At 47.2% G+C, this 12,417-nt stretch overlaps 1 long non-coding RNA gene across 1 annotated transcript; it reads left to right on the forward strand.

Annotated features, from left to right (window-relative positions):
- Positions 1–9,029: 9,029 nt before the first annotated feature.
- On the forward strand, positions 9,030–11,449 carry LOC114034980. The gene is made up of 3 exons (XR_003568163.1): positions 9,030–9,191; positions 9,478–9,627; positions 11,303–11,449. It is a non-coding gene; the product is annotated as an uncharacterized LOC114034980 (long non-coding RNA).
- The last annotated feature ends 968 nt before the right edge of the window (positions 11,450–12,417 follow it).

Below are 12,417 nucleotides of genomic sequence, written 5' to 3' on the forward strand. Positions count from 1 at the left end.
CCCCAGCAATCCAACCTCTGCATATCCACCAAAATGATATTCTTTTTTTCTTTTTTTTAGGCAATTGGGGTTAAGTGACTTGCCCAGGGTCACACAGCTAATAAGGGTCAAGTGTTTGATCTGAGGCTGGATTTGAACTAAGGTCCTCCTGACTTCAGGCCTGGTGCTCTCTCCACTGTGCCGCCTAGCTGCCCCCCCCCCCCAAATGATATTCTTAAATCACAGGTTGGATGGGGGAAGGCTTCCTGTAGAAGGTGGGATTTTAGTTGGGACTTAAAGGAAGCCAGGGCAATTTTCCTTTGTATCTCCTCCCCTAACATCCTTCCAGAGAGCCAGCCCTTATTTAAAAAATACTCGATCCATGCCTGTTTAATGGTTATTATGATAGTTCAGGTGAGGGGTGATGAGGTCATCAGGGGCAAGTCCTGATGGGGAAACTATGGCGGCTTATTATTATTCACAATCACATATAAACTGAAAGTGGTTTTTACAACCCTGAACGACTCCAACCCACCTTTCTAGCATTATTACGCATTACTCCCTTTTGTGAACTCTATGTTCCAGCCAAACTGGCTTTCTTACCGTTCCTCATATATAACACTCATCTACCATTGCCATGCCTTTGCACTGGCTGTCCTCAATCCTGGAGTTCACTCTTTCCTTATGCCAACTCTGAGGACCTCTAGCTTCCTTAAAGAGTTAACTGAAGAACCACCTTCTGCCTGAAGCCTTTCCTGTACTCTCAGCTCTTGTGCCTTTCCCCTTAAATTACCTTAGATCTGCATCCGGGGCCATCTCCAGTCATCCTGATTTCTATCTGGCCACTGGACCCAGATGGCTCCAAAGGAGAGAGCGAGGCTGGTGGCCTTGCACAGCCCTGCCTCACTTAAATCCAATTCCCTTGCAAGTCAACACATCCCCTTCCTGATGTCATTGGTCCTCTTCGAGAAGGAGCACTGGACTTGGGGTTAGGAAGACTTAGATTCCCATCCTTCCTTTGATATTTATTCTCTGGTTGACCATGGGTAAGAGTAAGTCTCTTGGCCTCTCTGACTGAGACTCAGTTTTCTTATATGGAGATTGGAAATAGCAACAGAGATGGTAACTCCTTTACTTACCAGTGTTGAAAACTCTAACGGACCCATAGAAATGTAAGTTGTTCGATGTTATTCATTTTATCATTCACCTCTATGAGGATCAGTTTTCTGATCTACAAAGTGAGGGATTTAAACTAACTTGTCTCTAACAACACTTTATATCTATGTAGATATATATGACTCAACAGAAACAAGAAATAAAAGGATTTGTTCTGTAAAGCTTGGACTCAGTCAAAGGGCCACACCAGAGGACCTAGAAAGCCACATGTGGCTTCTAGGCCGCAGATTCCCCACCCCAGTCTAATCCATTCATGGTATATTTCAGAAAACCAAAACCCAGACTGGAAAAGTGACCTGTCCGAGGTCACAGACGGAGTCCAGAGAGAGCCGGCGTTTGAACCCAGATCTCCTGCCTCCCAGCTCTGGAGGTGGGGTGGGGGTGGGGCTGAGGAGGGAGAGGAAGGAGAAGATTCTTTTCATTGTGGTTCCTGGAATTTTGGCCCTTCAGCTGGAGTCTTCTGTAGAAAGTAGAGACCTTCATCCGGGCTCCTTCTGAAACCTCCCTTCTGCAACTTGAATCTTCATCTTTCACCTGCTGGGCACCACCAGGGGATGAGCCACTGTCTGCCTAACAAGACGTTGGCGTGTCCAGGACAAGCTCCAAGTGACCGTGCTCACTTGGCCAGTATTTCCATCCAATTCAACTCAATGCACATTGATTAAACAGCTCCTCTGTGTAAGGTAGTTTGGTAGGTGCTCCAGATACAAAAATGAAAATGAATCAGTTCCTGCCCTCAAAGAGCTTATAGTTTACAGGGGCACGTGTGCAAATATGGTATGAGGAAAATCGGGAAGAAGAGAGCCCACAAATTAATTAGTCAATCCATCAACAAGCGTTTGTTGAGTGCCTACTAAGTGTCCAGCACTGTGATAGGTGTTGGGGAACACAAAAGCAAAAGCAAACACAGTCGTTTCCCTCAAATAGCCTACAGTCTAGTCAGAGAGCTATAGGTATGTGAGAAATATGTGCAAACGGGTACAAGGTCATTTTAGGGGGGAGGCTCTGGCGGCTGGGGGGGTCAGGAAAGGCCTCTTGAGCTGACTTGAAGGCATTCAGAGAGACAGAGGTGAGGAGGGAGCGTGTGCCTTCCAGGCATACTGGACATAAGTACAAAGGCTTGGAGGTGGGAGATGCGGCATTGTGTGTGAGAAATGGCGAGAAGGCCATTTGGATGGGGGAAGGAAGTAATGGACAATATGGCTGGAAGGGTAGGGTGGGGCTGGATTGTACTGGGCTTTAAATGCTAAACTAAGGGGATTTGATTTTAGGAGTAATAGGGAGCTAGTGGAGTTTGTTGAGTAAGGCAATGACATGATCAGAACTGTTATTTAGGAAAATCACTTTGCCAGCTGTGTGAAGGATGGATCGGAGAAGGGGAGAGATTGGATGTAGGAAGACCAATTAGGAGATAATCCAGGTGAAAAGTGATGGCCTGCACTGATAGGGGCAAAGTGGGAGGGGAATAAATATTTATAATGCCTACTATGTGCCAGGCACTGTTCTAAGCAGTTTATAAATATCATCTCATTTTATCCTCTCAACAACCCTGTGAAATAGGTACTATTTTATCCCCATTTTGCAGTTGAGGAAACAGAGGCAAACAAAGGTCAAGTGACTTGCCCAGGGCCACACAGCTAGTAAGTATCTGATGTAGGATTTGAACTCAGGTCTTCCTGACTTTAGGCCCACTGCTTCCTCCATTCACTGTGCCTTCTAGCTACTCCATATAGCCTATGAGAGTGGAGAGAAGAGAGTCTATTGGTGTGATACAGAGATAGAAATGAAAAGATTTGGTAACCAAGTGGATATACTGAGTGAGGGTGAGGACTGGAGGATGGTGCTGAGGTTGTCTTATCATAAAAGTGGCCTTGATAGGAACAGGGATTTGGGAAGAAGGGTGGATTTGGGGGAAAGATAATGCATGGCTAGCTTTGGGCTGTAGCAGAACCTCATATGAACCCCCAGGCTCCTCACTAAGCTGTTTCCATCCTGTTCTTGAGGAGAGAAAGACCCATGGGGGACACACTAGCTAAGATAGACAGAAAGATGAGCATAGAACGTAGAAAATTAGAGCTAGGAGGGAGCTTAGAACACAGAACATCAGAAGTGGGAAGGCTTTCAGAACTCACACTGCTCTGTGCTAGAGGCCTCTTACAACTAGAATTTCAGAACTGGAATGACTTCCCTCACCTATTTATTCTTGCATCTGTACTTTTGTTTATAGTCTTCCGGCCACACTCCTCCCCTCCCTGTGATTCCAGGATTTAGAGTTGGAAGGTAATTTAGAAATTAGTTCAACCACCTTATCTTACAGAATAGGAAACTGAGGCCTAGTTGTGTGACTTGTGCTGGGTGACTCAAGCCACTCCAGTCCACTCCTGTTTGCTAGGGGTACCTGGGGTTGGAGCTGGGTACAGAACTGGCCTAGAGGTTTGGTGAACAAGGAGGGAGAGCAGCTTAAGCTGGGGAGCCCAAGTTCTTGGGGGGCTAGGACAGGGAGAGCATTCCTGAACGTTGGTATTCATTCCTGTGTCCTTGGGTGATACAAAAGAGAGAGGAGGGAAGGTGAAAGGGGGAGCGGTAGAGGAGACTGTCAGGGTGGGTGGGGAGAAGGCTGGTGACAGGCCATCACTTGTCAAAACTATTTTGTATTTAATGACACTTTAATCCCATAATGAGATGGAGATTCAGGGACATGAATATGCAAGAGAAGTCAGAGGGAAGATAAAAACACGCACAAAACTGCTACCTTTATAGAGCATTCTCCTGATTCTATAGGCAGAACAGGGCGGGAGCCATTATCTCTGCTTGACAGATTGGGAAACTAAGTCAGGGAGGAAGGATGGTTTCCCAAGGATCACACAACGAGTTAAGCCAAAAGTTGGTGCTGGAACCTGAGTCTCTTGACTTTCAGCCTGTGTGTGTGTGTGTGTGTGTGTGTGTGTATGGAGGGCAGGGGGTGGGTGGTAGGAGGTGGGGAGGGGCATGTAGGTCTTAATCCTTCCTTGACTTAAGCATATGTTTACTGTCTACTATGTGGCAAATTCTGCCCTTGCCAGCCTGAGTGCTGATCTTTTGGAGCAGAGGTCCCCTAGCTCGGCCTGTGCCTAAGTGGCCATCCCTGGTAAGTGGCCATCCAGTTTTGGATTGAAGATCTCCATTGACGGGGAGCTCACCACCTCCTGAGGCCGTCCATTCTATTTAGGGCTAGCCCTGATCAGTAGGAAATTGTTTCTCACATTGGATCAATATTTATCCCTTTCGTGTTCCTCCTGTTACTCTCTATTTTCCCCTTTGGGCCCAATGAGAACAAGCCTGATGACTGTTCTCCGTGACAGCCTCTCAAATACTTGAAAACAAGGCTCATCTGTCCCCTGAGGTTCCTCTTCCCCATGTTAAACATCCCCAGTTCCTTTAACTGTTCCCCGTAGATCACAGTCTCCTCACCATGCTGGCTGCCCATCCTTTGGACCCCCAGTTTGTCAATGTCTTTCCTAAACTATTCTGTCCAGAACTGAGCACAATGTTTTAGGTGAGGTCTGGCCAGGGAGGAGCCCACTGGGGCTGCCATGCTCTCAGTGCTGTTGGAATGAGCTTTCCTGGGTACCATATTATGCTGCTGACTCATGGGAAATGATACCAGCTATGGGCTCATAGCTGAGCCCTGAGGCTCTGGAGACAGAAGGAAACCCGGGCCGGCCCTTGGGGAACTCCCAGTCTTCCACAAAGAACATCCCATTGGGATAAGATAGTATGGGATCAGAGTAATCAGATTTCCAATTTCTATAGTGCCTTAACATTTACAGAGGACACCCTGATGAGGTGAGGACTGGCAAGGATTGGCATTCCCATTTGACAAAGGAGGAGACTGAGGCTGAGAGAGGTTAAGGAATTTGCCTAGAGTCACATAGCAATTAATGTAGAAGTCAGGATTAAAACTCAGGTCTCTTGGCTCTAAATGAAATGTTCTTTCTACTACAGTACAGTAGATTTGAATTTGGAAGACCTGGGTTAAGATCCTAGCTCTGCTGCTTAATAGGTATGAGTCTTTGACCTTATACTCTCTAAACCCGTTACCCTCCCTATGAAAGGAGGGATTTTGAAAACATTGTCCAATGGGAAACGGACCTGGGTTCTAATCTTGACTCTGGCACTTAATAGCTGGGAGATTTTGGGTAAGCCCTTTAAACTGTTTTAGCCTCAGTTTCCTTATCTGTAAAATGAAGGGGTTGGCCTTCAGGGGTTCTTAACCTGAGGTCTAAAAACTTAGTTTAAAAAAAAAAGAACATTCTGGACCTGGAGTCAGGAAGACCTGAGTTCAAATCCTGTCTCAGACACAGACTTTGTGACCCTGGGCAAGTTATTTAACCGCTCTTAGTCTCAGTTTTTCCATCTGTAAAATGGGGATAATAGAAGTACCTACTTCACAAGCATAGTGAGGGTCAAATGAGATAATGCATTTGTAGTGCTTTGCAAACCTTAAAGTGCTGTGTAAATGCTAGCTATCATCACTACTATTATTAATGTATTTCAATAGGATTGGTATCTTTTGTAATTGTTTGTACTTTATTTTGTGCATTGAAAAGCATGATTCTGAGAAGGCATTCCTAGGCTTCCCCAGACCATGGTCCAGGACACAGAGAAGATGAACCTTTGACCCTTTGAGAGTCCCTCTGAGGTCTCCTCCTTCTCTGACCCTCTTAGAGCCTCGATGGGGTGGGTGGTGGTGAGGGTAGAGGGTGCCTGGGCACAAAGGGAGATCAGCAGGGATGAGTTTGGTGGGGTGGGGTGGGGACAAGAGGAAGCCGGCCTCGATGGAGGAGATGGAGCTGAGATAGGGAGCAGGGTTTGGAAAGGAGGCTGGTCATGCAATTGCTCCCCTCCCCAACCCCGCAACCTTCAGACCAGTGTGGGAGTAGGGGAAGGTCATGGGGAGGCTTGGCTCAGATCCTGATTCATTAATGAGACTTCCTGTTCCTGGGAGGAAATGGAATTTGTAAGCTCACTCCTTCACCCTCTAGGGTGGGTGACTGAGTGTATTCTACCTCCAACACTGTGGATTTTAAAATGGGATCCTGGTGAAAGTCACACTTACCCAAAAAGGACTGGAACACAGATGAGGGAATGCCTGGCACCGGCAGAAGGGTGGAGGTTCCTGGGGAATGTTTCAAGGCAGGGGAGCCACTCATCCAGGCAGCCGGCCGCCTGCTTGCTCTCTGCCTTTGGGTTAAGTGTCAACCTCTCCCAGCATCCCTTGATTGTGAGCTAAACACCAATATGGCAGTCAGGACACTCAGATTCTAGTCCTGGCTTAGCAAGAAGCACTAGAAAGGACAATGGCTGCAAAAGGAGAGAGAGAGAGACAGAGACAGAGAGAGAGAGAGACAGAGACAGAGAGATAGAGAGACAGAGAGAGTCTTGAGGTCCACCCACTTAGTACAGCAGAGAGAACAATAGATTGGACTTCAAAGAATCCAGGTTTGATGCCTGACTCCCCTGGCGACTACTTGTGCTTCCTTGAGCAAGTCACTCAAACTCTCTGTGACTCAGTTTCCTCATCTGTCAAACAAGTGGGTTGGACGCAGAGAACTCTCCTTTGGGGAATTTGAATTCTGGTCCTGGGACTGTAAATTCGAAGCTCTTTTCCAGTGTACCATAAAGAACCCCAGTGACAGTATGGAACAGCAAATAGAAAGAGGCTTGATTTGGAGTTAGAAGACCTGGGTTAGTCTCTTGCAGATGGAAATCTGTGCCCTCTTGATCTTATGCAGGGTTTCTAAGCTCCACCATGGCACAACCTGGATGGATGGAACTTTTCTGGGAAAGAGACAGGAGAACAGGCTGGGAGGACTTGGAAAAGGATGCACAGAAGGCCTTGAAATGTCCCCAGTCACTCCAGCAGCTCCCAGAAAAGTTGGCAGGGACACTTCAGCCTGAAGGAGGGAATGATTCAGACTCACAGGGAATGTATTTGCCTTGAAAAGCAGCCCAAGGCTGAACATTCCCCAGAGTGGGCATGAGGAAGGGGAAGATAGCTGTGAAGGACGCGCGGGATCCTGGAAGCGTTCCCTTTGCCAGAGTGTGGAAGGAGATGCCTTTTTGGAGTCAGAATCCTGGTACATGATGCTGTTCATTCACACTCAGCCCTTCGGCCTCTACATTCCCCATCAGCTAGGCCTGATTTGACCACCATCTATCTAGGGGACTCTAGGCCCCCAAGCTGTTCTCCTCTCTGCCTGATGTTCCACCATTAGAGAGTGAGTGATTCCTTTGTGTTATGGGCTAACCCTCTTTGAGTCTCTGTCCAAGGCTGCAAGCTTAGTAAGAAGCAGAGATGAGACGAACCCAGGTCTTCTAACTCCAAATCAAGTCCTCTTTCTATTTGCTGTTCCATACTGTCGCTGGGGTTCTTTATGGTACACTGGAAAAGAGCTTTGAATTTACAGTTCCAGGACCAGAGTTCAAATCCCCCAAAGGAGAGTTCTCTGATTCAGATAACACATTAAGCCGTGGTTATCGGAGGATTGTGGGCCTATAGACGACCTCAGACTCTCGTCCAACTCTCTTGTTTTACAGATGAAGAAACAGAGGTTTAGAGAGGGGAAGCTAGAGAGGGAGGAAATGGCAGAGCTGGGATTTGAACCCAGGACGAGTGACTCAAATCCAGTGATCCCTCCATGTACAGTGATAGTATGAAATAATAATAATGGCTAACACTTATATAGTGCTTACTATGTGCTAGGCACTTTACAATTACTGTCTTATCTGATCTTCACAATAACCCTGGGAGGTGGGTGCTGTTGTTATCTCCATTTTACAGATGAGGAAACTGAGGCAAACAGAGTTAAGTGACTTGCCCAGGACCACGCAGCCAGTAAGTGTCTGAGACTGGATTTGAATTCAGATCTTCCTGACTCTAGGCCCAGCACTTTTATCCACTGTGCCACCTCACTGGAAAAGAACTGAATATGGACTCAGAAGACCTGGGTTCAAGTCTTTCTAATCATGTGACCATGTCGTTTCTCTTCTGTAGACTAATTTTCTTCCCTGGAAAATAAGAGGCTTTAACTACTTGAGGGGCAGCTAGGTGATACAGTGGATTGAGTGTGGGACCTGGCATCAGGAAGACATCTTCCTGAGGTCAAATTAGGTCTCTGACTCTTACTATTCTGTGTGACCCTGGGCAAGTCACTTAACCCTGTTTGTCTCAGTTCCTCATCTATAAAATGAGTTGGAGAAGGAAATGGCAAACTGTTCCAGTATTTTTGCCAAGAAAACCCCAAACTGGGTGACAACTGAACCAGAAAAATGGTCAAAGCACTGAGCTAAGCTCTGGGGATACAAAGAAAGACAAAATCAGGAAGGTAGCATGGATTGGGAATCAGGAGATATGGATTTGAATCCTGATTCTGACACAGCCTTTTGTGTAATCTTGGGCAAGTCACTTAAGCATCTCTGAGACTCAGTTTCCCTCTGTAAAATAAGAGGTTGGACTAGTTCAAGGTTTTAACCTTTCTTTTTGTGTCATGGACCCCTTTGGCAATCTGGTGAAGCCTATTTCTGAATATTTTTAAAAATCACAAAACACTGTTGTGTTCATTGTCATTTCCTTCTCCAGCTCATTTTACAAATGTAGAAACTGAGGCAGACAGGGTTAAGTGACTTGCCCAGGGTCACACAGCTGGGAAGCATCTGAGGCTGGATTTGAACTCAGAAAAAGGAGTTTTCCTGACTCTAACCCCAGTTCTCTATCCACTGCACTACCTAACCACCCTTATTAAATAAACAAACAAAAAAATCCTTAAAATACAGAGGATTACAAAAGAAACCAATTATATCGAGATAACAGTCAAAATTCCAAGTTTATGGACTGCCTGAACTCTCCTTACACTTTAGGATCCGTGGACCCTGGTTAAGAACCCTGATACTGATTCATGATCTCTGACAGCTTCTGCACGAAGGTCCCTTCCAATTCTGACAGTCTGTGTTTGAAGGTCTAAGGACCCTTCATAGCTCTGACCTTGCCTAATGCAGTGAGTTCTGAGTTCTCTTTATGTGGGATCACAGGATAGAGGGGTGAAGGGGTGGAGAGAGCCCTGTCCCGGGAGCTTCCTGGGAGACACAGATTCCAACTTTAGCTCTGCTCATCATTCAGAGGATTCCTGCCCCTGTACAATTTGGACTATTCCTGCCCCTCCCCACCAGGTCCCTTCCTACTCTAAGAATCTATGAAATCAGGGAGGAATCAGATAATTCTCCAGACGCCTCCAGCCTGGGTATTGCCGATTACTCTCACAACAATTTTGTCCCCACGTCCAGGGGGGCAAGAGCCGGTATCAGCCGTGTCTGTGTTAAGGGAGCAGAGGTGAGAAGTGACCGTCGGCCTGGAGCTGTCGGGGATCCAAGGACGTCACGGAGGAGGCTGTTAGGATATCCCTTCCTCGTTTCTGGTCGATGTTGAGAGCAATAGTAAGTGATGTCGACGTAGGGCTTTAAAGCACTTTATAGACATTGTGTCATTTGAATCTCGTAGGCCCATGAGTCAGGCACTGAAGGCTCCCTTATTCTCATTTAGAGATGAGGACACTGAAGCCCAGGGAGATTGTGACTTACTCACAATCACACAGCCACTGAGTATCACAGAGGTTTTCCTGACTCCAGGGAAAGGGCTATATCCACTTTGCATCCTATCCAAAGTGTCTGGGTTTCTTCTTCTTCAAAGAGGAATTCCTTGAGAAGGGAGGCGAGCGAATGGGGCTCACGACACCAGTTTTAGAGGTGGGGAGATGAAGGTTGTGGGAGGGAAAGTGGTCTGTCCAAGACCGTAGGGAGAATTAACGACAGAGCCAGGTTGGGAGCCTGGCTCCGGGCTGCTGGCTGCTAGCCTAGGGCTCTCCCCTCCTCTTTACCGATCTCTCCACCTAGACCTTTTAATTCTGGGGAAGGAGAGCTTGGGGGTCATTGAGACCTACCCCATCTACTACTCTGCCCCTCCCTGCTCCCAGAAGGTCCAGGGGCATCTGGATCTAACCCTTACATCTGGTCCTGGGCAGGGGCTCTAAGCTCCAACCAAGACTCTGCCGGCCTTAGCTTCTCAATTTGCCAAGAAACTAAAGACAGTCCCTGGCCCCACCCTCCTCCAGGAGTAGGACTAGATGTACCATACTCCCTGGGGATATAGGGATCCCACTGTAGGCCCCTTACACCCCTCAGAGCTAGTCTGGACTCCTCATAAGTTCTAGGGTCTCCCTGGGCTCCTTACAGCCTCCTAGGCATATCCTGGACCTCCTAGGGATATCCTGGACCATCCACACCCCTGTAGAGATGGCTGGGTCCTCCCGGCGCCTCCTGGATGGGGAACTGGGGTGGTCCCTGGGGATGACCTGCAAGGGCTGAGAGCTATGAGACCTCAGGTACTCAGGACCTGGGATGGGATGGACTGAGGTCTGAGGTTCTGATGAGTTGAATGTTCTCCTCCCTCCAGGGCTGAATCTCAATTCTCAGCTTCCCCTGGATTTGAGTCACCCCTCTGAGTTGTGCCTCCTGAACTTGACTGAGTGTCTCTTTGTGACTAGGGATCTTTGGACCCTGGGTTTCTCCCTATGAAAAGGAATACTTAGGTTCTGTCCAGTGAGTCTGTCTTGAGGCTACCCTGGGGGCCCAGATATGAACTCAGGATTGGTAGGGAGAAGGAGAAGAAACAGAGTTTACCCTGCTTTCAGATAGCTCAGCCAGGGAGAGGCAGAGAAGAAATGAACTTACTTTGTCCTCAGGGAATCCATGGTAAGTGGTGGTGCTGGTGAGAATGGAGGGGGGTCATCCCAGGGAAGGAGAAACTTACATTAGAGGTACCTGGCAGCATAACTGATAGAGTGCTGGGCCTGGATCAAGAAGACCTGAATTCCAATCCAGCTTCAGATGCTTACTAGCTGTGTGACCCTGGGCAAGTCACTTAACCTCTGTTTGCCTCAGTTTCCTCAGCTCTAAAAATGGGAATAGTAATAGCACCTACCTCACAGGGCTGTGAAGACCAAATAAGATAATATTTGTAAGACAGCACCTGGCACATAGCAAACACTCTATAAATGCTTATTCCCTCCCTTCCCCTTCCACATGGGACTGACTGCCTTTGGGGGGCTTACAGTCTGAAGGCTCTCGCACTGAAGATACTAAAGAATCTCAGCCTTGGGAAAAACCCCAAAGGCCATCTAGTGACTACCCACTGCCTGGCCATCTTCACAGCCTCTGGAACAGCCTTTCTACCTCCTTGACAGTGACCCTGGAAGTCTGAACTCTTTCATGTCCAGAGCTGCGCCCTGGAGCCCTATTGTCCTGATAGGTGACTGTCTCTCCTGGACCATTATTTCAGGAATAACTCAACAACTTCACTTCATTCCCTCCTCCCTGGCCATCTTCACGGCCTGACTATCACCTTACCATAAGAGCATGTACCCTTTCCAACCCCCGTTTCCCCCACCACCTCTAGTTCTCTGCCCTTGTTCCTGGATGGGGCTTATTAACATACTCCCCTATGGCCCCACTCACCATAACTTTCAGGTCTGCAGTATCCTTTTCTGGCTGCCACTCCCCTATGTCAGTTGTCTCCTCTATTAAAAACTAAACTCTTTGAAAGCATGGATTGCCTTTCCTTTTGTATTGCTAGCACTTAGCTCAATACTAGACACTTACATAGTAATTGCTTAATAAAAGCTTTTTGTGTTCATCTATTCATCTACTCCAATCTGTACCTGAAGAAAAATCCACTCCACAATACACCTAACAAGTGGTCATCCAGACTCTGCTTGAAGACCTATGAGGGGGAAATCGTCGATCTCTCCAGGAAGCCCGGCATTCCACTTAGGGCTGCCCTAATTGTTAGGAAGATTTCACATCCAGCCTAAATTTGCCCCTCAGCTCTGCCTTCTGGAGCCAAGCATAGCAAGTCTGAACTCTTTTAACGTGACAGACCTTCAAATACCCAAAGAAATCTATCCTTCCCCTAAATCCTCTTTTCTCTAGATTAAAAAAAAATCCCCATTTCCTTCAGTGGAGCCTCCTATGTTGTGGATCTCAAGGTCTTCCACCATCCTGGTTGTCCACTGCTGGATATTCTTATCGATGTCCTTCCTAAAATGGAGAACCCAGAATTCAACATAATACTCCAAATATTTTTTGACCCGGACAGAATATAGCTGCATCATCTCCTCCATGGTGCTAAGTTCTGGACACTGTGTTTGTCTGTACATTATTTGCCCTTCT

This window comes from Vombatus ursinus, unplaced genomic scaffold (genome assembly GCF_900497805.2).
Source record: "Vombatus ursinus unplaced genomic scaffold, bare-nosed wombat genome assembly UNPS02009173.1, whole genome shotgun sequence".
Taxonomy (NCBI): domain Eukaryota; kingdom Metazoa; phylum Chordata; class Mammalia; order Diprotodontia; family Vombatidae; genus Vombatus; species Vombatus ursinus.